This window comes from Thunnus albacares, chromosome 12, assembly GCF_914725855.1.
Source record: "Thunnus albacares chromosome 12, fThuAlb1.1, whole genome shotgun sequence".
Taxonomy (NCBI): domain Eukaryota; kingdom Metazoa; phylum Chordata; class Actinopteri; order Scombriformes; family Scombridae; genus Thunnus; species Thunnus albacares.
Genome location: NC_058117.1, coordinates 11,565,323 through 11,591,907, shown reverse-complemented (window position 1 = coordinate 11,591,907; position 26,585 = coordinate 11,565,323). Strand labels below are relative to the sequence as shown.

General features: G+C 40.7%; 1 protein-coding gene across 2 annotated transcripts in view; it reads right to left on the bottom strand.

Annotated features, from left to right (window-relative positions):
- The window catches only part of LOC122994189 (SPRY domain-containing SOCS box protein 4-like), an 82,698-nt gene extending 56,884 nt beyond the window's left edge, over positions 1-25,814 (bottom strand). For both annotated transcript variants that reach the window (XM_044368748.1, XM_044368745.1), the window contains exon 1: positions 25,581-25,814. The gene's annotated coding sequence lies outside the window, so the exon portion shown is untranslated. The remainder of the gene's footprint in view (positions 1-25,580) is intronic.
- Between the last annotated feature and the right edge of the window lie 771 nt (positions 25,815-26,585).

The following is a 26,585-nucleotide window of genomic DNA, read 5'->3' as shown; positions in this document are numbered from 1 at the left end:
CTGCGCGCTTTGTTAAATCTACTTCCTCCGCACGATGATGTCAGATTGTTTGTGCATGCTGGTAGCCTTTGTTGCTAAGGTTGTTTACGTTGGTCATTCACATATTTCAGGCTCAAACATGTACGGCTGTATTTGAAAAGTTAGGCTCGGGAGGCCAATCAGAGCAGGGTGGGCTCACTGGGAGGGGGCATTAAAGAGACAGGAGCTAAAACAGCCTGTTTTAGACTGAGGCTGAATTGAGGGGCTGCATAAATATATAATATATAAAAAATATAAATACAGTGTTTTTTCCAACTGTAAATCATGTCTATTTAATTCCAGTGGAGCCCCAGAATATAAATATAGACCTGGAAATGTGCATGATACATCCCCATTAACTTAGCTATTGTAAATCTCACGCTGTAACAATAACAACATTACTGTCATATCACAATATACAGTAGCTTACCACAGGGATGGAAAACACAACACCATTATTATTGCAATCTGTTCACAGCATCAACTTCATTCCAGCATGCTGTTTTACAGACTTTTTAGTCATCTTTTAATGGCTCATGGCATTTTTGACTTGTCAACATGATACAAAAGTATTTACGTCATACTGTGTGAAATCAAATTCAATCTTGTGTTTCACATCAAGGTCTGATAACTCTGAAGACATCACAGAAAAATGGAATCTTACAAACCACATCACCTCCTCAAAGTGATCAAGTGCAGACACATCTGCTAGTCTTTGTGTCTGCACCTTGTGCTTTAAGCCCACATTCACTATAACAACAATTACACATGGATACGGCTATTGGGAAATCTATAATTTTTTTTAAACAAGTCATTTTTCAACAGAATCAACTGTTGTTTTGGAGCCTCTGAGTCATTACTCCAAAACAAGAAACCAGGTCAGAGTCATACAGACGATCAGATACAAAAATACAGACAGAGACAGAGGTAATCGGTGGAGACAGATACATTATCTCCACACACACACACACACACACAGACAAACACAAGAACAAGCTGCTGGACAGCAGACAAGCAGACAAGTCAAGTTGGCTTTAGGGTATATCCTTCACTATCACACTGAAATTGCAGAACAGACTTCCTTTTATCTCTTGTCAAGCACTGATAAATTTGTCAAATAAGATATGAACAAACTGTGACACACACAGGTATAAAAGAATCAAGTTAATGTGTCTATCGAGATTACAGATTCTTACACTGATTTAATTTGTGACTCTATTTGTCTGTCTGCCTTTGGTTTGTAGGTGGCTGAAAGGTTCAGAAAATGCCCAGTTAGTGTACTTTGAGCTTTGTAAAATTATATTTAGGATTGAAATCCTGCAGATATCCAGCTCACAGTTCACCTGCAGCGTTCAGTCTACATCGACACATCTTTATCCAGTATGTGAGTGTACAAGCTGGACCCAAAGGTGAAAGGTCAGTAAAATATATATACTACATGGATGACAGGCATCAGTAAACCAGACACAGATACTGCGTTATCAGGAATACACTCAGCAAATTTGTCACATATAGATGCCTGTGTGTTTACCCAACATGTTTTGTCCTTACTGCCTTTTCCTTTCTTGATGTGGTGTGCGTTTAGAGTCACAGTGGGTCATAAATTGTCAGTCAGAGCAGCAATTAAAGCTACCGTCATCTTTGAGTTTCATGTTTGCCATTTACTGCATGTCACACTGCAAAGAGACCCATTTACAAAATGTGATATTAGCCCTGTCACATGGGGTGACACACAGTCTGTTCTGTTGTCATACTGTGTGACAACACTGCTGCCAACGTCCACAGAAAGGTCTTTCCCCCCCTCAAAGTGTGACACATTCACTGTTTCCGTCTGTCTCACTCGGCGAGATATTTCTGCTTGTTTATGTGAAACAGAGCTGTAACGATGTCAACATCTACATTATTATTCAGAAAACATCTGAAAAGGACTCTAATTAGTAAAGATTTATAACACTTCATGGATTTCACTGTAATTTATCGCAAGTTGTAAACAAACTTCAAGGTAAATAGTACATTTCTATCAATTTTGTATTATTGCTTAGTCTTGAAACTTCAGTGATGACATAATCATTGTTTTTTTTTTCTTTTTTAAGTATGACTATTGATATTTATGTAAGGGAGGTATCTTCACAAGCCATTTTTGGCTTCCAGCCTCTCCTGCAAAATGTTTAAACTTTTTTAAATTCTCATTGTCTTGTGTATATAATATATATATATATATATATATATATATATATATATATATATATATATATATATATATATATATATATATACACGTGTGTGCAAATAAACTAAACCAAACTAAACTAAACTATGTCATAACATAAACATCATTTGTACCCATAATTCAAGATCTGCACACCTGCATCTCTCATCCTGTGAGACTGAACAACTGCCAACTATGGTTCATGGCCACACACTATTCCAAAACCTGGAAAATTTAGATTATCAAATGACAACCAAAACCAAAATTTTGGACAACATTACCGTCACCAACTGTCAGTAAGTGGAATAGCATACAACTGGCAGTAGGACTACAGTTACAGTACAAACAATCAAAACAGAGCTTCATAGAGCCACTAGTGGTCAAAAACTCTACAGGTACCTTTCAGAATATTGATATTCTATATGACGTTATTACGTGTAACTTCTTATTTTTTAATACAGACTAAATCTGACCTAAATCTGAGTCTTTAGGATTCCAGCAGTGAACCTTTGTTGCATGTCACCTCCCCATCTCTCTCTCCTCTTTGTTTTCCTGTCTATACTATCACTGTAATAAAGTAAATATTTTTGTGGGCTTAAAATGTCCCACAAAAATACAAACAGAAGAAAAACTTACGACCCATGTCTGAACCGCACCCTTGTGTCGTATTGTAGCTCTGTAGAAACATTTACATATATAAAATAGATACAAGTGGTATTATTGCACCTTATGCTAAATTGTAATTAGTAACCTGCACAGTATGTCCATCGTATACATGTACTGCATATTGCATAGAGCTATAATATAAATGCAAAAATAAAGATGAAACCAGAGGGAAAAGTGAGTCAATGTCAGCTTGGGGGGGAAAAAAAGATCTCATCTTGGGGAATTTTTTTCTAAATATTCCATAATTAGTCAGAAATTGAGGTGTCATCGAGAGCATCATCGTACATATAAACACGCTGTTCAATAAGACGAGGGCTCTTTGCAACAACACATCCGCAGTACAGACCACAGTAACAGCAGTCGCACACACAGACCTGGTACAACAGCAGAGCAGCCAGAGTGACACGAAGGAGATGACAGAGAGATTAGAGAAGAGGCGAAAAGTTCAGAGTAGAGCTGAGTGATATTGAGCAGCATTCTGGTCAGCACAGGCAGCAGTTTCTCAGCAGCTTATGGCAGCTCCATTTCCTCCAGACAGACTTTTGGGGTGGGGGGTGGTGGGGCATCAGGCTGTTACTGTAATCTACTTTACTTTGGGATTAGCAGCTCTATGCAGGTGTCACTCTCTGTCCGTCCATCTCTGTCTTGACCTCTCCAACTTACTACAACTCATTCACCACTGTGTGCCGGAAACGCTCTTACAAACCAACATTCTGATATTAAGCTGGTAACGAAAAAAAGAACGTTTTATTTTAATCCTCAGTGTTTCTCACAGGAGTAGATGTGTTTCAGCAATCATTTAAAGATATGAATGAGCCTCAGCTACCAGCAGTACAAGAAGCATTTCAAACTCTTCGTCTTTGCAATCGGGAACAACACACTGCGTCATCGTTTCTGATTTCAGCGAACACAAACATAAAAAGGATTTTATGTTGTTGAATCTATCAGATTTCTAAAGTGTGAGCTTTACCTTCTACTCGTTGTTAGTAGTGGACAATGTGTTTGTTTGTTTCTCACTGAAGCGCCTCAGCAGTCGTAGCCCTGTTTCTCTGTTTGTACACAGGGTTATAAGGCTGGGAAATTTCTTGTAAATTTCTTTTATTTTTAAATCAAAGAACCAGACTATCACATCCATCCAAACCTTGGAAGTGATGTCATTTACTTAACATAGTCCATACAGAAAATGAAAGGCACCCTGTGTGCCCAAAATATCTCTGCTCTACTGTGCAACTCTAAACTCGGAGGAAAAACCATGGAAACAGGATCACCACTGTCAGAAAATGGAAAAGTTATATCATTTTATAAACTGAGTGTTATGAAGTTTTGGCCTCCTGGTTATAATAATATTTTACTCATATTTGGACACAACTTTAAAACAGAACTTAAAAGGAATCACAACACAAGTGAACAGACAACCTGTCTGTTCACAGTGTCATAGTTGAACAAGCAGCTCTGCAGTGCAGTGTTGTGTGTACAGCAGACAGTCTGGTTAAAAAAAAAAAAGTTAAGATCACCTTTATTTACATTTCTAAATTTAAAACCTGTCTGACTGCTCATGTTTGTGAAACATCCTTGCATGCTACTTTAAAACTGTCTGGCCTCACCAAAAAAAACACAATGTGTAAATGTGAACGCTGCTTAATTGGACTATTGTCTCATATGGGATCTGACTGAGGATCCTTAAATGGATTATTTTGTGCATGTAACGTCTGCATTCTCTCCCACAGGCAAAAAAAAAGAGTCAACACAAGCAGTGGCGGTTGAGAGCGTCAGTAAACATTGAAACCCTACAAGCACCAGGTGATGCCTTTCAGTTTTCTACTCGTGAATCAGACGCAGGTAGACCTCGCTGTGACAAGATAAGAGCTGTTACAAACAAGAGGAGTGAGAAAAACTCGACGCAGAAAGAGAAAGAGCCTCATACATTCAAACTGCTACCCTGCTCCACTGAGGGTAAAGGTCAAACTGATGAATATCTCCTCCTGAAAACAAAGACCTCAGCTCATTATACATCAACCTCACTGAAAACACCCTTATATGCCAGACGATCTAATGTTGCCATGACAACTACATAGTGCCGGGGAAGTGTGCACACATACATGCAGAGACAGACAGGCGTGCGGTCGACAGGTTTCAGTAGGATGTAGGCCTACACAGAGGATGTCTTCACTGTAGGCGTGAGACTAAGAGAGGAGGATATATGTGGAGCCAAATATAGGAACAGAATAATGAGCTTCTTATCATCTGTTCTATCGTTTCCATATCTCCTGCACTTTCCTCATCGCTCCATCTCCCTGTCATTTTTCCTCTCCTCCTTCCCTCTCGACAGGACTAAATATTTCCCCAGGGCCACTCTCCTGTACAAAAGAGATATATCACACCAGGAATTTTCGATTACGTGTCGGCAGAAGCTTTTCCTTAAAAAAAAAAAATCCACAATTTCCACACCTCAACCACAGAATACTCAAGTCTGCCAAGTCATGGTAGTTTGTATCTAGTTAGCAAATGAATCAGCTTGAAAGTAGAACATACAGTACAAGCTTTCTGTCACTGCTTTGCACTTTGGAATTGGAAAAAAAATATCAAATGAAGGCAAAATATCTCGTGATTTTGCTTCTTTGCTTTTTTTAAGAAAAAAAAGAGGATTTTTTTATGTCAACAATTTTTTCCTTGAAGTTTCATGGTTAACAGGAGCAAAGTGTGTTACAACACATCCTCAACACACACACATTAACTTGAATCTAGGGCTGCAGCTAAAGATTATTTTCATTATTGATTCATTTGTCGATTATTTTCTGGATTAATCTCAGGGTGATGCCTTCAAATTTGCTGGCTTTGTCCAACCAAGAGTCCAAAAGACATTTCGTTTACGATCATATAAAGCAAAGTAAAGCAGAAAATCGTAAATAAATAGAATAGGTGTCAATAGATTAATCAACTAATTGTTTCAGCTCTTATCCACACTTTTGCTGTCTCTATCACCCTCTCTTAACACACACACACACACACACATTGTATGCTGCATGTACAGCCTCAAGTTTCACTGCCACCTCCTGTTTCTTTGACTTATTCAAGGCGATCAGTCAGATCTGTTACCGACTCAGATAAACCAATCCGGAGGCTAAAGCCCCTGAAGCAAACTGATGCTTTTCTTATCACACTTGTACACAACATGTTGCCACAAATTGTCAGCATCTGTCATGTGAATAAAAGCACCTGTTCGGTCCCAAGCAAGAGGCCGCGGAAAGGGATGAGAGGGGATGAGAACCAGCTGGCTCGCATATGTCTGTCTGTCTGTTCATCTATCTGAATGCCAGTCTGTCTGCTCGTCTCTGAGCCTGTCTCATATCCTGCACGTACATCTGCCCACTGACCTGCCAACAGCCTCATCTGTCTGTCCAGCTAAATTCCAGTATTCAAAACTGAACAAAAACATCTGTCCTTATAAATTTCTTCCTCTCATTCTTATATACACACAGACACACAGACACACACTCTCTACAGCGTCTGACCCAGATCCTTGCTAAATGAAAAACTGAAAATGAATGAATAAATAAGTCATAAGCAACAACAGAAGCGCTCCATGTTATGTGACCCTGATGCACTTTCTATTTCTTGCCATTTCCTTTTGTCCATCTCTTCCTCGGCATCACATGCAGAGGAAAAGATGGCAAACATTCCCCACTCATTCACACACATCTGCTTCACTGAGAGCTCATCTCTTGTAATCCCCCACAAGTGGCAGTGTATTTTTTTCTGCTCTCCTCTCTTTTCCATCTCTTTCTCTCTCTCTCTCTCGCACACACACACACACACACAGAATCATTTCAGTAGTAAAGCACAAAGTGCTGACTGGATGATATAGTACTTCTGTTCTGAGTGCTTTTCAAAAGCCTCCAGCGTTCTCATTTTGAAATCAAGTTTGGTGTGGTGCTGAAAGGCTGTCAAAGGTGTAGCTGGTAGGTGTAGGTGTAAATGCCCCACTGGAGGTCTGTCCTCTATGCCGGAAGGTGAACGAAGATGATATGATGCTGGAAATAATCCCGGCGGTGATTTCGCAAACAAAAGCATCAGAAGCTCCAGCTGTGCTGAATGTCACTGCTAATGATACAGGAGGAGGAAGATAATTTAGGACCAATTCTAGTGCAATTTTTACAGAAGCAAAAAAAGACACAAAAAAAAGACAAGGAAACTGTTCCCCAAACCAAACAAGGAGACAGAATAAAGAAATAGTTTTTTTCTAGCAACAGAGGACAAGGAGGGAGTCAGCCAGCCATTTGATCTTCCAAAAGAAGTGACCACTTTCATTAACGTCAATAACGAGGACACCAGAATCCTTTAGTTGGCCTTTTCTCCCTTTCTTACCTCACTTTGTCACACCTATTGTGGTATTGCAGTGATCAGGAAGATCTCGTGTTTACAAAAATATGGAGTCTCCAGATGTTCTTTTTGGAAATCTGCCTGGGCCTTTTCATGAGAAAAAAAAACAATGAAGAATTGTCATACTGTGTGTTATCTTCTTCAAATTTGAGGCAGGTGTTCACTGGTATTTTGCTTACAGCCTCACATTGTCCTTGACCTTTACAGACAAAGCCTCAACTTTTTGAGACTTTTTTTTTTATTTTAAGCGGATTTTTCAATTTTTACTGACTTCAAAGACCTTCTGCTCTGTTTCTGTATTACTTGTGTGTGTTTCTGACACTTTCACAAGAAACTTTGGAAGGTTTCCCTTCTGGCAAGACCTTAATTATGCACATAGTCATTGTGGCTCAGGAGCTCAGCCATTTTAATTTGCGTATGTTTGTTTAGTTTTTGCTCTAAAATAGCAGTGAAGTGGCTTAAAAATCTCCATCTATCCATGCTGTTGAAAAAGCAATCTATCACACTGTAAAACCAAAAGTCACAGAAGAATTAACTTTGTGTCATTAATGTGAAATGTATTTCTACAGTTTGGAGTATCCTGTACTCTACATAAGGGCCATGAATCAGACCCAAACATATGATCCCAGGTTCCTGGACACTTCATCACCAGTATTCATCATAATCTAGACTCCCTCAAAAGTACAAGTACAGATAGTGACTGGCTGCTTCTGTTCCTTAATGACTTCATGCATGTGCTGCCGTGATAAATGAGGCCAGTACATCTCCACATTTACCTGAAAGGTGCGAGTACCATTATTCTATTCTGAGTTAACTTTAGCGTGCACACAAAGCTCTAATGAATGAGAGCATTGCTATATGGGCAGTGTGAATGGAAAGTTTTAAAATAAAAACAGTCTTGGTCTCAAGATTGGTCGAGCCAGCCAGTGTGTAATTAATAACAATAGATAGCCTGTGTGTAAAAAAAACAAAAAAAACAACGTCTAACTTGTGTAATTCTACATGAATTAGACAAAGTTCTGACTGGAGATCTGCACATACTGTGGCAATCAAAGCCCACTGCAGAGCTTGTTTTCCCACTACACTGTATTGCCTGTGAAAAAACACCAATTTCCATTTCCTTTGAATCGTACTGGCGGCTTAAATCATTCTGTGTGTGAGAGAAAAGAGATGGAGGGTTGGATATTTGACAAGTAATGTTTGGCATTTTCATGATAACAACTTCTTTTTCCCCCTCTGGACTCACAAATATCCAACAGCTCTGGTTTTAAAATGGAAACCAGTGGCAAATATCTTCACACATTTGAAAATACAAAAACCAGACTCTAAAACTCAGCGATATCCGGCGCTGAGGACGCTCAGAAACACTTGAAAAGGCATTCTGACAGACTGCAAGCTACAGTGGAATGATTTATTCATTTCGATGCTCAGCTAATATAATGCATGCATAAATAAACATAAACATTTATAAATAAATACATTATTTCCGCCACCTCTTCCTGCCTTCCACTGGGAGCTAAACATACACACATACAGATATTCACAAACACACAGCTGCTGAATGAATTATAAGCCCATCCAGTGCTGTGACTATCTGATGGTGTCTGATGAAGAGTGATTGCTATTATATGATTAAGTGATTACTAAATGCTAACCGATTCTGTCTCTCTGACACACACACACACCCAGATAGGGACCTGCTACTCTCAGACTGCTGACACACCTCATCAAACTGTGGTCTGCTATAAGTGACGCTGACACGTGCGTTTGTGTGTCTTTGAGTGTGCGCCTGTGTTCATAATCATACCCGTGTGTGTGTGTGTGTCACTGTCTGTGAGGCAGCAGCGTGCCTCCACAGCATGTGGTGGTGGTCTGGTTTCCGCTCAGAGGGCTGTGAAGTGGCCTGATGAAAGCTCACACATGGTGGCGGTGAGACGAGCTCGATCTCCTGTCGTGACCACAGCACTCAAAAACGACCAGACGACAGAACTCCCAGGACTGTGTCAGATTTTTAACGGTGACAAGAAGACGGTTACTGTAGTCATGGAAATGAACTCTTCTTTCATGTCTGGATGCTGCCATCCAAAAGGGATATTCCACATAAAAACAAGACCACACTGATGAGCATAATTAGAGCCTTTCACATGGTAATGAAGTTGCTCTCCGGTACAGTTCAATGCAATTATAATATATACACAGATGTCAGAGTGATGTTATTATAAGTTGCACAAAAAACAAACCAGATTGACTCAAAGCTTTGTGGGGAAATCAGCATGAGGAAGGTTTTTTTGTGCCATAAACTGCATGAATTACAAAAGTAATGAGTGGTAAAGGTTCAACATCCCGAGAGGGAAACCTCCATGTTAGTTCAGAATGCATAATTAGATATTAGCATGGAGCAATCTGGTCAGAGCACTGGATTCCCATGAGGTTACAGAGAGTTTAACACATTAACTGGTGTTGAAGAAATGCTTGTTTTAAAAAGGTAAGATGCTCACACTGTTACTGTGAGTTTATCTGGCTTTCCTGTGTGTTTAGGGTTTCAGTGTGTGACAGCTGATAGGATTGGCAGAATGATAGCTTTGAAATGGAAATACATCACTGCCTTGTGCTTATAATTTTTCAGGGGAAAAATGTAAAAACTGGTGTGCATAGTTCATATACTGAAGTTACTGATATAATATCCAGAATATGGGGACTTTTGTGCTTTTAACATTTGCAGCAAGCAAATAGCAGGAATTTCAGATAATGCTGATGTTGCTTTTTTTAACTTTTTTTTTAACCCCTGCTGTCCATTGAGGGTTTAAGACACAGTTTATTTCTTACAGCCTGATAACTTTGTGTAGTCTCAGTTCATGTTGTTACTGTCAGTATCTGGAGTAGTGTTATATTACCTAGCCAGAGTCGATGGAGAGATTGTCTACGTGTGTAGTCTTGTTGAAAATTGTAGTAAAAAGATGTGAGTGTAGCAAAAAAAGTTTTGGAAATGTGAGAGTGAGTGCCAGATACAAATCTACCTCTTAACAATACATTTCCAGCAAGTTGCTTTATTCTAAAATGGTGAAAATGTGAATAAACATGAGCTATTATGACATTGTAGCAACTTGTTGGGCTGAACATGGCCGACATGGGAAAATGACTTAATGTGTCCCTGAACCCTCATAATTTGCACTTTAGGCCACCATATTTCAAATTTTAGGTGATTATAGAATATAACAATCTTTCAAATTATTCTGATGATATTAGTTTTTATTTATTTTTTAAAAAAAACTGTGATGATGGAGACTTGCATTGCCAGAGTGTATTTTTTGATAATATCTAAAACTACTATAATTGTAATCAAGTGTAAACACAAGGGAGTTACATGCCCTGCAGCACTGACTTTGTTCACCATGCCAACTACCTTGGTCTTGGATGAGCTTGGAAGGGAGGTGTAAGTCTTCAAGTTGTGTTTCTAAGTGTCAGACAACTAACTTAAAATATTTCGAGGGAGAAATGGGTGAAGGGCCAAAGGACTGATTCCTCCCTGTCTGCTTTGTGGGATGAGGTTTTGCCAATTGAAAAAGTAAGAGATGTTGCTCATGGGTACTTTGCCCTGGAAGACCTACTGGTGGAAAAGTGGGAAGTGGTGCTGTGATGGCGACTTTGTTGGTGAAGCAATTTTTCAGGTTGTTGTGCCGAGTAACTTCTGTGATGTGGTGTTGCAAACTGTGCATGGTGGTTGTGGACATTTAGGGATAAAGAAATCTTATGACCATGTCTGGCGCTACTTCTTTTGGCCTTCGTTAAAGAGCAATGTCTCCAAACGTGAAGTTGTGCAAAACATGCCAGTTCGTTGGGGAACCGAGTCAGGTTGTTGAGCCTGCTCCGTCTTGTCCCATTCCAGTTGTTAGCCAACCATTTGGGCATTTGATCTTAAGACTGTGAAATGGCAGGAAAAGATTTGGAAGTTACAAAGGCTGATATGAAAGAACCGTCTCCTGCGCTTGAAACTGTTTCTGTGTTTTCATTCCTGAGGTTCCTGCTGTGTTGTTGGATGGTGAGAGGGACCTAAAAACTCCTGATCCTGATGAACCTGTCACATGTGGTAAGATAAAACACTCTCACTTAGCTCTGCATGACGAGAGCTGTTGCAGCCTCAAATCCTCCAGCTAATGTTCAAACTTTTTGAACCAGCCAGGGTTGGTTAAACAGCCCAGGGGAGTTTTCTTTGTAGGTTGTTTTTGTTTTGCAGATTGTTTTGTTTATTTGCTTTAGAACCCAGTGATCCTGTTGGGACCCTGTCTTGGGGGGGGGGGTTGATGATCCCTGCTGAGTCATCTTGTGTTGCTGCAACTTTGCTCCTCCTGTTTGGTTATGTGTTACTTTAGTAACATTTACTTTGCTTTTATGCACCTTACAACACCTACAAACATCTTCCACTCATTCACATCACACTACTGACTTTGCTGACATCCACACGTCATACTTGAATTACTTAAGTTACCTTTTAATCTGACTTTCATTTGGTTAACTGGTGTGTCTCCCTCTTGTTGTGGCCACTTGAGCCGGGTCTTAACAATAGACTCAGAGACTTGGAGAATCTACATCAGGAAGAACTAAACTTGTTCTGGAGGCTCACGGAGGACCAGCACCTTACTAGATCACTTTGTATTGGTTTTTCCTTTAATTGGTCACCCATCTGTCTATTATGTAATTCAATGATCCAGTATCTGAGGCTAGCTCGCTCATAAGTTTGCAGTGATCTCATAAATACTAATATGAACAGTAGCCTAAGGGACTGTTTTTTTATCTCTTGATCACAGTGCAGCTACAGTGTGTGAGCTTTATGAATTCATAAAGTATATACACTTAACTGTAGCTATGAATCATTTATATCATCATCATGCTATTTTCTATTCTGAGACTAAACATGAGCTCGTGTTTTAATTCGCCACCCTCGCTTCTCACCTTGGCAGGGAAGTATGCCCCTCTCTTCTCTTTCTTATCCTCCTCATATGCTGTTTAGGTCTCTCGCTCTTTCTCCCACATTTCCTTTCACCTCTCTCCTCTCTTCTCACCAGTCACTTCCATCCTCTGCTGTCTTTCCCCGTCTGGGATGACTCATTACAATACAAACCTCTTTTCCTCTCACCTCCCCGTCTCTCCTGTTTGCTTCCTTCTCACCTTCTTCTCACCTGTCTTCTTTCTCTCACACCGTCTTTCCTTCCTCTTTTCTTCTCTCCTCCTCTCTCTCGGTCCGCCCACCCTGTCGCATCCTAACTCCTTCCTTCCTCTTTATCCGTCTCATTCAGCCTTGCCCTTCTCTTAACCGAATTTCCTTACATCTTTTTTCACTCACTCTGCTTTCATCCCTCTTTTATCCCCGATGAAGATTCTGTATTTCTATATAATTCTCCTCGTAAAACCTACTTCCTTCTTTCCTCCTTCAGTTAAAAAATATGACTCCACCTTCCTGTCTCCTCTTGACTCAATGGTGCCCATCACAGTCACACTTGAGTCAAACCCTGATCCCGGTCTCAAATGAACGTGCGCACACGCATGCATCACAAACACACATACACCCAGTGCTCTTTACTAATCTGCCGGGCTGGTGTCCATCATTAGCTCACTATTCAACAATAGGGAGCAGTAAGAACCAGCTGCAAGCCACAACCAGCTGCACTATTATTATCTCCCTGCCGGCTGTGTGTACTTGTGTGTGTGTGTGTGTGTGTATGTGCACATGTGCCAGTTTTTCAGAATGGTCATACCTTTATTTAAGCCTATATTAACTTTTCCCAAATTGGGAGCTTTTGATCATTTTCTGGCCTTCCTCAGTCATTTTAAGTGCGCGCATGTGTGTGTGTGAGTGTGTGGAAGCGTATCTCCATAATTAGGGCAGACCAGCCACACATGGGTCTCCCCTGACACTTCCCCTCTGAGATCTAAATATTCATGAGACCCTAAACGCTTTCATGAGCTCTGTAATTATGGCCAGAAAATAGACGGAGAGAGACAAAGAGAGGGAAAGAGGGAGAGAGTGGGAGGCAGAGAAGGAAATGCCCTCACACTTTTAAAACGCAGGCTGTCCCACAGCATTAGCAGATAATATCGACACTATCATGCAGTTCTGCCGTCAAAGCTACAGAGGCCGGAGACTATTTCTGGACTCATTGACCTGCTACATTGATAAGATAAGGACAAGGAATTTAACTGTTTTAGGTGCACAGATTCAGATATTGAGTAGTTTTGACATAATTTCAAAGCTTTTCATTGGGGTTTTTTTGCTTTTGCTACACCAAGAGTTGCTTAATGGCATGGCTTCTTCAAGCATGTATATTCGAGCAAACAAGATAATATGGTTAATTTTATCCACTGTGGGTTTACATGATGTTATATGATGTTGCACTGATGACCGATGGATTGGTATATGGAGGCGTAGTGCCATGTATACTGTATATAAGGCAGTGGCGATTCTCACCCACAGTTGTGGACAGAAATCTTAGACTCAACAGTCCACTGAGTCAAAATCAATAATCAGTTATGGCAGCATTTGTTTTTGCGATGAGTTGAAAAACAGTTTATCCCCATTTGGCTCAGAGTATCTGCCAAGAAGAGCTGGGCGAATAACCAAAAATGCACTGAGGCTGACACAGGGCTGCCAACTCTCACGCACTGACCGTGAGACTCACACAATTGACACTTTTCACATGCTCGCTTGCCACACATGCATTTTCTCACACAGTGAAAAACAAATTCATAACTGATAACGTCGCGGCACGGAAAGAGGACACTGACAGCGCATGGAAAGACAAGACAGAGCGGCACAGTGAAACAGCAGAACCGAGCAGCAGCCGAGTTATTCAGACCATCAGGGGGAAAGTGAGAAATATACACAAATCTGTTATTTGTTGTAATTTATTCCCATGCATGCTGTGCGGAGTAATCTCAGTCAACGGCTCTTCTGGCAGTAGCATCTCTCCCTCTCCTCTCGCGCCGTGTGCACGCAGGCAGGAGTGAGAGAGAGTTACTATGGTTACGGGGACGCTCTGTGTCTCTGTCGTTCTGAAACTTTCTTGCGATTTCCAATAATAGGTTTTTAGGTAACATACTAAATTTTAAGGCTACACCTCAATCTAACTAATCTAGAATAGTGCAGGTGGCTGTTTCTTGACTTAATCCAAGAGGTTAGGTGGTGTAGAAATGCAGGAGTTTCGTTTTTTTTTCTGGCAGAGGACCCCAAGACCTCACCACCAATCACGTATCTCTCCAAGTTTGCTCCCCCATTTTAAAACATAACCAGGCGCCCATGCTTGCACATGTTCTCTGTTTTGGTTAGTGAGTTAGTGATCTAATTTGGTTTGTGCAGGTATGTTCGGTAAAAGCTTTTAACTGTCAGTTAAAACAACATCAAGACTCTACAGCCATGCTAGAGTCTCTGTGAGTTTGCACATAGGTGCTTTGAGCTACATGTTAACATCAACATGCTAACATGCTCACACTGACAATGCTAACATGATGTTTAGCAGGTATGTTATCATGCTCATCATCTGAGTTTAGCGTGTTAGTATGCTAACATTTGCTAATTGATGCAAAACACAGGGCACAACTGTGGCTGATGGAAATGTCATTAGTTTTGCAAAGTATTGGATGAATAAAATATTTGACCTGATGATGGCAGCAGATGAAAAGTTAAGGTTGAGTTAAAGCTACAGTATGTTTTCTCTTATATTTTTTTAGCTGAAATATGCTCCAAAGTATATCTAAACGTGAAGAAGTGCTGTTAAAAGACTTCTGTGATCCAGGCCTATTGAGCAACCTGGCAGCCGAGATATTTCATTCTCAAGTTTTTAAAGCGAGCCTCACCCTTCTAACCAATCAGACGAGGCCAAAGTCAAGGGTGGGGGCTCACGGCTGTCAATCAATACGAGAAATCTACTTCTGGCTTACTACTCCTCTCATACCGAGGCTCCAAGCTAGCATTAGCCGCTGGAAGACATTGCTATGGCTTACTCACAGGCTCCCAATACCTGCATTCGTTGAATCCAAGAGCTCCATTACTTCAAGTACCCCGAGAGAAAGCAATGCATTGTGTGTGCTAAGGAGCACGAGGACAGACCGACATTTCCCTAGAGCCACGCTGCTCTAGTTCAACATGATGAGTAATGAACTAATGAACTAGTTTGCATGACGTGTCATCCAACCACATCTAAAGGCAGAACTGTTTATACCTGTTCCAAATGACCAAGAGGAAATGGGGATAACAGTGCACACTTTTAATCAGTCTCTCCTTGAAGGCATTCATGGTGGTGAACTCATTTGTACAAAGGAAAAGTGGCAGAAGTAGTTGTGTAAAGAATGAAAAACAGTTCATCCATCGTAAATGTTATTAGTAACACCTGTGCTCTTCCTACTGTGACAAATCAAAAGTCTGCTCAAATGATTGTGATATAGATATTTTGGTCATGTTTTCCAGCCCTACAGCTATGTTAAAGTACAAAAAATGTCTTTGTCTAGGTTTTCCACAAGCACCTCAGCACTGGTTTCATCCCATTCCCTTTAAAGCCTGAGGACAAATCTAATATCAAGTCTAATATTAGTGTGAATATGATGTGTGGTAACCCGGCCTTAGGGTGCTGTCTGCTCTATTTTTGGACTTACAAGTAAATAGACGGAGAAGCCAGCAAGGATTCCTGTTACAGAAACATTCAGAGAGGATATGTGAGAACTCTTTGGGGCTTTTAAATAGAGTGTCTGACAGGAAATCCTTTTGTTTCAAGTTCAGTAAAACAAAAAAAAAAAATCATCTCAATAACATCCAACCAGACACTTTTACCCAGAGTGCTTTTTGTTTTCTTTCCATCTCATTTTCCTCACTATTATCTCAAGTTTTTTTTACCTCTAGCCAAAACGATCACATGCTTTACATTCCAGGATGAGTCAATTGATTTTATCCGACCGGGAAAAGCCATCACACAGTCTCACGAAAGCCATGAAATCACAGGCAGACTGCATAATGCGGCAGTAAGAGCTGAATCGGTGCTGATTGTCCCGGCACTGACACATAATGACGCTGCACTGACACACACAGGAAAAAGGAGAGAAGAAACATTTCAAAAACTGAGGAAAACACACAAACACAGGCAAGCACACACGCAAACAAACACACAAAACAATGAATCACCACAAAATGCCAAGTGAGCAGGAGCACAGCAACACACAAACACTGCTATCATTTATATGCAAATGAGCACACCGCTACTCCCTCCATGCCGTCCCCCCTTTACTCTCCAGAAACTAAAAGACGGAGCAAACTTCCGATCAGATCAGACAAGATGACAGACGGGGTGATCGGGAACGACAGGTAGCCAAACAATACGTGACAAAAGGACAGGACAGGGACAAGGTGAAATGAGCTGAGATGACGCGTTTCACGGGGAGCGGACGTTAGCTGAAACCAAGGTCTGTTTGTCTCACCAAGGGTTCCAACTCTACTGTCGGTATTCCCCGTGAGTATGACTTTGATTAACGACTCACTGCGGCAATATTTCCTAGACAAACTGACGCATATCATACAGGATGACAACAAGATGACAAGTCAACCTCACCCAATAAACTGATGAGCAAGCTATAACAGGAGATGCATCAGAAAAGTTGCACCGACGACTGGTTCCTGGAAATATATGACTTACTAAATTCATCTCTGCTATTTACTCTGTTGACAAGCACCAGAAGGAAATCTGCCTGTATTACTGTTAAGTGCACCATTACTTTGGTTATCCTGTCATTTTAATGGCCTCTGTGAGTCATCGGTGAATCACAGTCACAACACTGCCTGCACACAGGTGTGAGCACACAAGCTGTACACTGCATTTAGACACTAAGCACCTGTCAAGGGCAGGAGGAACACGTCGTCTTCCTGTTTGTTCCTCTCTGCAGCAGTTAATGTCACTGCCTTCGACTTTAGAGCGCAGCACTGCATGAGAGAGCTGTTTTCCTTGAGTGACGTCTGCATGTTTGTGTGTGTGTGTGTGTGTGTGTGTCTGCAAGTGTGTGCACATTTTTTGTAAGCTCAGCAGTCTATCACTGACTTAACAAAAGGCTGCTGAATATAAATCCATTCCCACTCCATCTGCCAGCATAACATGCATATATTTACGTGGTTGTCCAAGGACAGAAAGACACAGACATATATATATATATATATATATGTATATATATATATATATAGAGAGAGAGAGAGAGAGAGAGAGAGAGAGAGAGAGAGAGAGACAGAGAGAGAGAGAGAGAGAGAGAGAGAGATATTCACAGATATGTGGATAGATACAGGCATACATACATACATACATAGATATAGAGTTGAAATGATTAGTCAAACAAGAGAAAATTAATCAGATAACTAACTATTTTGATAATCTATTAATTGTTCGAGTCATTTTTTTATGCATCAGGACTTCCTGGGAATCCCCATCAAAATTGAGACATGAGTGGCGTTTACAATAAGCATTACTGAAGCGTTAAGTCCGCTCAATCCACACCGACTCCGACCTACATTCGGACGTAACTGTTGTCAGAATCAGCTGGCCAAACTGTCTCCACCAGGCTGACTAAAATCAGAAATTTACCGAACAAGAATAACTTTAAAGTAGGCACCACAGGAAGAAATCAGCATTGTTTTTATTGATTTATTTATTGATCTTATGATGGTGCTAGATGGGTTAACGCATTTATTTTTAAGTCTGTAATTTCTGAATAATTTCCTTGTAATTTTTGGAGAGACATATGAAATTTGGTTCTAATTAACATGTTCAAGTGGTACATTTCCACTCAATCAATTCCAATTAATTGCTAGCATAACCTAGAGAGTCAGATCTAGACAGCGCACAGCAAGTCAGCTGAACTTTGTCTTTGTTTTCTGAAATTCACTGAAATTTGTCTACAGCAAGGATACAATATGGAACATTAAGTTTCAAATAATAAATGTGTGATGAAGCAATTTTTACTTGGGTTTATGCGGTGTGTTTTGTTTACAAGGACATTCCTACTTCCCTATATATTACTACCAAATTACATAGCTCCTTCCAGAGAAATTACAAGAAAATTATTTGGAAATTCTTCACTTCTCCAATTCATCTGGTGTTAAACAGCTACTTGAAAAGTTAAGGGATCAACAAAGTTATATAAGCTATACAATTTGTCCTGAGAGTGACATGACTATGTGTACCAAATTATGTGAAACTCCATCAGATTTGAGATATTTCGGTCTGGACCAAAGTGATGGATCGACGGATTGACTGATCGACCAACATCAGCATCCCTAGAGCCACACCGCCAGCATGGCTTAAAATGTCAAAAGTTCCCTGGTTCCAGCTTCTCAAATATGAGGATTTGCTACTTTTCTTAACCATAAATTATATAAAAAAAAGGAATATATTTGGGTTTTTGACTGTTGGTCAGATACCACAAGCTATTTCAATATATCACTTTGGAAATTTTGATGGCCACATTTCACTATTTTCTGACATTATATAGACAAAATGAGTAATGATTAATGGATATTGAAAGTAATTGTTAGTTGCAGCACTAGACAGATACATAGATAGACAGATCAAAATCATGTAAAAACCACTAATTTAACACTTTGCTCATGCTCGTCAAAACACGACTCGCACTATTAGAAACACAACACTCTGTGATCTATTTTGCGCCTTGATTTAGTCTAATTTGAGGCTTCACAGGTTCAGATCTTTGAGTCTGCTTCCTGTAAGAGCCTGCTTCCTGTGGTACTCTGGTGTGGCGCACAACAAACACAGTGGGGGAGGTGGGGAAATAAAGTAATTAAAAATAATGATGGCTGATGGAAAGCAGCTCATACTGACTATTAAATGTTGTCTGTCTTGTCACAAAAACGCCTCCTGTGTCACTGACTGATGAGCATGGTGTCACACTGGGCGCTGAGCAGGATGCAGATGAGCAATATGCCCTGCAACCGTGAAGAAATGGACCTAAAATCTAATTAAAATGTCTATTCTGTGAGCAATATGTTGATTAATTGATGTGTAATAACACTGAGTAAACTCCTGTGCTGTTCTTTGCCTGAAAACGTTGCCCATCTCTGCATCACTGCATTTAAATTAGCACTCTGACATCATTGGCAAGCTTCTGCACAGGGATTACTCAAACATACTTCAGACAGAACTTCTGCCATCTCAATTTAAGGCTTTTTTTTACTACTTTATACATAATGCCAGGCAGTATCTGTTCAGTTTAAGTAGCAGTGACAGGCTGTGATAAGACACAGCCGAGTTAAAAAACCCTTATCTGGCCTACGAGCTGAATCCCATTTGCCTCTCTTCTCACACCGACTCATAACGCTGCTTATTAGTCCCTCTGGAGGGATAAAGGGGAGAAGGGAAGATTTTTAAAAAGGGAGGGGAAAGTGAGAAATAAAGACAGTGCGAAAAACAGAGATTAGGAGGGAGAGAGCTGAGACAGAAAATGCAAAGGACGTAAACCAGGAGTAGAAAAGGCTGCTCATAGTGCAAACACTGTAGTTAAAATGTTTTAGAATGTTTTAAGTATTGTTTGAAGTGTCAGAGGTCAAAGCAGCTGAAATCATTTAAATAAGAGTATTTAAAATGTTTCATTTCCCGTTCAAGCCCCGTAGGAGTTGAATTGACAGTGTAAAAGCAGCACTGAAAGCAGATGAGCTAAAATTTGAATACTAGAAAGTACTTAAACTGTCATTTAAAGAGTAAGAGAGAAAAACAGTTAGCAGTTGAACTTGAAAAGCAAGTGAAACCTGAAGTTGAAACGCTGGAGACAGTAACACACTGTAAATATAGATCAAGTGAAAGCACAGACTGGATGTAAAGACAGATGTAGCAAAGTGTGACGTCACCCATTATAATAATAATAATAATAATAATAAGAAGAAGAAGAAGAAGAAGAAGAAGCTTTATTTGTATGGCACCTTTCCAAAACAAGGTTTATAAGTCGCTTTACAGGATAAAAATAAAAAACAACAGGAATCATAAAAGTGTTAATCATGAAAACAATAAACATTAAAACAATAAAACCAATGGTGTGGGAAAGGTAAGATAGAGGGATCACAAGAATGATAGACTATAAAAGTGTGCTTTAAGGAAAGACTTAAATGAAGAGATAGACTTAGCCATCCTAAACTCCTCTGGGGGGTTGTCCCAAAGTCTGGGAGTCCTGATGGCAAACGCTCTGTCAACTTTGTTTTTTAGTCTGGATTTATGAACCACCAGGAGAGCAGCATTTAAGGACCTCAGGACCCGTGACAGCACATGGGGAGTTAAAAGGTCAGAATTATAGTTTGGGGCCAAACCGTTCCGGGCTTTAAACATGATAAGTAAAATTTTAAAATCAACTCTTAAACTAACAGGCAGCCAGTTCAAAGATGAAAGGATGGGTGTAATGTGCTCTCATTTTCTGGTACCTGTTAAAATCCTGGCAGCTGCATTTTGGATTAACTGTAGAGAGGAGAGAGACTTTTTGCTGCAGACGGAGAAAAGGGAGTTGACATAATCTAGCCGTGATGAAATAGAAGCATGAATGACTGTTTCAAGGTTTCTGGGAGACAGAAATGGTTTAATTTTAGAGATTTTCCTAAGTTCAAAAAAAGTATGACTGTATGACGGATTTGATATGACTGTTCAAAGTGAGGTTGCCGTCAATTAAAACGTTAAAAGTTTTCTACACTGCGGAGTAATAAGATGAGAGTATGAACCTAATGTGTTTGTCATTTGAGTGTTGCAGGCATATGTGCCCAATAGAAGTATTTCGGTCTTTTTTGAGTTGAGCTGAGGAAATTTTGAATCATCCATTTATGAATGTCCTCGAGACAGTTCATCGGTGAAAAAATGTCATTGAAGTTATTGGGGTCACAGCTGAGGTAAACCTGAGTACTGTCTGTGTAAAAATGGAAACTGATGTTGTGTGATCTTATGAGATGTCCCAAAGGCAGCATGTGAATGGTGAATAGAATTGGGCCAAGCACCAAACCCTGAGGAACCCCACAATTCAGCCTAGAGGTGGAAGACCTAGACTCAGCAATACCAACACAGAAAGTCCTGTCTGTAAGGTATGACTTGAACCATTCAAGGGCTGCACCACTGGTGCCCACCCATTGCTCTAAAAGGGACAAGAGGATAGTGTGATCAACTGTGTCAAACACATCACTGAGATCTAGAGTACTAAAATGGAGGGACGTTCACCGTCAGCAGCTAAAAGCAAGTCATTCATGACCTTAAGAAGGGCAGTTTCTGTACTGTGGTGAGCTCTAAAGGCTGATTGGAAAGATTCAAACAGAGTTATCATTCATTAATGCTACAAGGTGATTTTCAACAATCTTCTCCAGGACTTTGGCTAAAAATGGAAGTTTAAAATTGTTGAAATCATTTGGATTGAGTCCATATTTCATTAGGGGTTGAACAAGAGCATTTTTGCAATAGCGGGCGCCGTACCAGAAGAAAGGGACCTATTAAAAGTGTTCAATATAAAAGGACAGATTGTGTTAAAAACTTCTTTAGGGGGAGAATGTCCAGAGCACAGGAAGAAGGGTTCATTTTGTTGACAATTTCTAACAATGTAGGTTGACAGACAAGGTTGAAGAGATCAAAACGAGTATTAGGCCTAGTGGGTTAGCAAACTAATGGGAGATCACAAATGACTTATTTTATACACTGAGTATCCCTTTCTTGAATATATTTGGCATTTTGGCACAGGGCAGTGGAGGAGACATAGGCCGGCAGGGAATGTGAATGAGATTGATGAGATTAGATGGAGTGACCCTATGAGGAGAGAGAAGGCTTGCTGAACACCTGTTCCTTCAGTCCCTGGTCACAACGGGAATGGTACTTTTAAAATCACAGAAAAGGCCAGCAGGACCCTCACTGTTGTAAAACGGGCTTTTCTGAGGAGAAGTTAAATTGTGGAAAGGATCATGCTGAGATGTGTGTCAGAGAGATTTAAAAGCTATAAAATTGATAAAATTAGAGACTAGTTGCTTGGTTCCCTTCCATTTTGCAGAAGTCCTGCTTAGTCCAGAAATGATCAAAATTGCTGGTAAAATTATATCCTGCTGCCGGATAGAAATTTAGCAGCCACTGGTGGAGGCTAAAAAAACGACCAAAACGTTCAATGCTCTTTGAAAAAGTAGGTATGGGGCCAGACATTTCACAGCTTTATTTCTAGGCTCTCAATTGGCTGATGTCATTATTTCCGGCGTGTACTATTACAGTGTGGACTGAGGGGTGAAAGTCAATGGGTGTTGGAGTAAGTTTAATAAAAATCTCAACCTTTCCCCCGCCAAGACAATATGTGAAGACAGATGGGAGTTTAACAAATCTTACAATGGAGTCGCCCAACACCAAGACTTCAGGCACAGAGCTACCCACATCAGTGTAAACTATGAGGTTGGAAGGGATTTGGCAGGTTACACAAGTAGCCGACCTTGGCAAGGAAGGAGGTGGTGGCACTTGCAGCTGGAGGCGAACTGAGAGCAGCTGAGGTGGTAACTGGCTTGGCTAATCTGGGTGACAGGCGACAAACGGCTTTGGGGTTTAAAGCAAAGGGGTCAGTCGAGAAGCTGGACAAAGAGCCGGGGCCAAAGCACTTCCTGAGACGGGACCGGGGACTCCTACGCCATCCCTCCAGGGTAGCAAGCTCAGGTAGATGTAAGGAGGGCATGCTATCCACTAACTCCTGGAGCAGTGCATAGAAGTTGAAGCACGGTAGATCATCAGTCGTGTCATGTTCATCAGATCCATATGGGTCAAAGAGGGGAAGCGAAATTCTTCAGTGTTCATCTTTTGCAACTGAGACCCAGGAGGCAGCTTTTCCAAGAGCTGGTGGGACACAACCAGCATCTAGAGCCCCACCGCCAGGCACTTCCAGGAAGGCCAAGCAATCTTGGAGCAGTAACTGCTGCTGGTGGAGATCATTTATGGGACTTGGATTGGAGGAGAGCTCATTCTTAATATTGGAGATTTCATCTGCTACAGTCATCATTGATGAGACCTGCAACAAGCCTAGTAGCAGTCTAGTCTCTCAAGTGGAAACCTATGACTGAAGGGAGGGAGTAAAGTCCATTTAAACTGCAGAGACCTCTGCTACCTTCAATACTCAAGCAGTGTCCCAAAAGCCCCTCAACCAGGGATAGAGTAAAATCCAAAGGTAAAAATGCTTAAAATCATCCTCCTCCCCAAATTTAACAATTGAGACCATAATGACTTGTTGAGAAAAAATACGACTTAGTATTTCTAGAGGGAGGTTGACACTTTTTAAATGGGAGTCAATTGGAATTGGGGAATTTTTGGAGCCAGAATCTAGTGGCCGTTATATTGCACTTCCACTTGAGTGCAAGTGAGTTCAAGAGCTTAAGAGGCAGGAAAGAAGAACAGGCAGAGCGAGGGTGAGGACAGGAAGAGAAAAAGATGTGCTGCAGAACAGATGGATAAGATGTACGAGACAGAAATAATGTGTGAGAGAAGAGGCGGGACTAAGAGAAGAGAAAAATTACACCTGGGAAGCAGAAGAAGAGATGGGAAGTAAGGATGGAAGATGGAAGAAAAAAAGAGACACGGGCAGCAACGGAGGGGAGGTGTTGGTGAGCAGCCTGATCTCCCATAGTGACCGTCTGGTCAGATCTTGCAGACAGATAAATGACCCCCTGTCACAATTACAATGCTCCATCCCCCTCCTCCTCCATCTATACCCCCCAACACCCCCTCCTCCCTCCCTTATCTCGACAGGTCATCCATCAACTAGCTGACTCCGCCCACGCCTGCTACACACACACACACACACACACTTTTTTTTGCCCGTTACTTGTTAGTAAACCAAATAAAGAGCTGCACCTGTCACATGCATGGTGAGTAAGCTCCTGTTTCCACTCTTCTCTCTCAATTTTGTTCTCTTGCCACCTTTCCTCTTCTCACACTCTCACCTTGTCCAATTTTCAGACTCTCCTCCTCTCTAATCTTTTTCACTCCACCTCTTCTTTCCTCTCCTCTCCTCCCCTCCCTGCTCTTACCATCTGCTCTCCATTTCCTGTGTCCTTGTCACCTTACCCATCTTGTCTATAAAGCTGAGTAAATGTCAAGGTGTAGCTGTGGAGAGAAGCGATCACTCACGGAGTATTGCCAGGAGAGGTTCAATCCTCGAAACATGTAATGATGGAGTAGTAGGTAAAGTATGAGTAATAGTAAGTGTATAGCGTTTGACAGTTAAAGTCAAAATTGACTATTTTTACAGCTGATTCCGAATGTTCATATAACTAACTCAAGGTTCCCAATCTGGAGGTTTAGAACCCCTGCAAAGTGTTACAACATAATCATGTTGTGACTTTTTATGTAATCTTTGCTTTATTAGAATGAAATACTGGTGAGTTTCACCTCTACAGCCCTCTAAAACTCTTCAAATTAAACAATCTGCATAGGAAACATCACACTTTGGTTGAAATTCTCAAAGCAACCTGTCATGAGGACTCTTTAAAAAAGGGTCACAATGTTTTGATTACTGGACAAGCAGTTAAGAACCAGATTATTCTTATTCCTGTGATGCATGAATAAAGTTTCTTCTGATATTTCATAAAAGCTCATCTCTCAACACACACACACACACAAACACACACACACACAAGTGTCCCTAGACCCCATGGGGTCCCTTGAGTGTCAATGTGCCTTGAGGCAGAAAATCAGGGGGCAATTTACAGCAGTGTCCAGCAGAGAAGATGGGAGATGTACCTTGAGCTCAGGCCTCTGTTTGAAGCTTTATGTCAAACTGAATCTATTAAGGATGACAGAACTGAGTCTGAGTCATTTTATTAGACCGCAGAATGACTGGAAAAAAATGTACAGAAATGTGTTTTAGTGATGTGTTCAGGAGTGTGCTGACAGTTCAAAGAATTGAGTTTTACATGTATGTAAAGCTGCAGCAGCGATACAGTCCACCTTTGCATTTCATTACTGTGACGTAGGATGACAGATGAGGTGACATCAGTATGACTAGAGAGGTGATCGTGCAGACACACACACACATGCAAGCACATGAATTCATGCACATAAGGCACACATGTGTTCAGTCTTTGTTTTGAGCTGTGCTAACTTTATCTGACAATCATATTATTTAAGTAAACCACGCTGTAGAAAGAAATGTCGTTTTATCGGTGTGAATTCATCAATAAGCAATCAAAAAATTAAAACAAAACATTCTGCTTGTCTGCCTAAAACTACACATAACCTAGTGCTCTGAATCCTGCGGGCAACTCATCCGGTGTAAACAGAGAAACACTCACCGAGTAGAAACTCAACTCGTTTCCAAACGACACTTTTCTCTGAGGATTTCTCGGCGCGGGAAGAACACTAGAGGCCTCTGCTCTTCTCGGTTAATGACAACAATGTTATTCCCGCGATGTTATTTCATATTTCAGCGATGTAGCGACGGTTTCTTTGTTGCACTAAACAGCAGCTCGATACAGACAGACAGTCAGGGAGCCGATGCTGAGTGTCCATTTACTCCGCAGCGAGCGAGCGCGCTGATTGGTCGCTTCCACCACAACACAGAATTCTGCTCTGACGCTATTGGCTCCTCGGATAGATGTGGTGCGTTTATGGGCTGCTCGTAGACTTCGCAGTCCGATTTTTACCAAACTCTATAGCTGTACAAGTTCTAGTTACTGCTACTACTACTACTTCTACGACTTCTACTACCACTACTACTACTAATAATAACAACAACAATGACAATAATAACGCTAATTGACGACTGAAACCAGTATTTGCATAGACATTTCCTTCTGTCACATGGTACAAAACCTAGCAAAAGCATGCATAAAGGGGTGCTGTTTTTTTACCTGCCAGTGTTTCTGCACTATTTTATTTGGTTTGCATTATAGAGTATATTGTATTCTGCGCCTTTCATCTCTTAGTTGATCTGCTTTCAGTGATTGCACTTCAGACAACATTTTCAGCTCAATTTATCACTCACATTTACTTTTCAACTCAATTTCAATTCCTTTCAGCACTTTCACTGCAACTCACACATCAGTCAACACTTTCAACTGCATTTAGAGCTTATACTGAAACTTCAATTTCCATTATTCAATTTTAACAGCAATTTCAACTCCTTTCAGTGGCTGTATTTGAGCTGCCACTTTCATTTCAACTTCTTTCAGTATTTTGACTGTTGGAAATGTTTCAATTGCACATTTTCAGCAGATTTAGTAGCCTATGCCTAGTTACAGTATATTAACCTTTGTGAGGTGCTTTTTTTGATTAAATAATTAAATTATATTACAGTG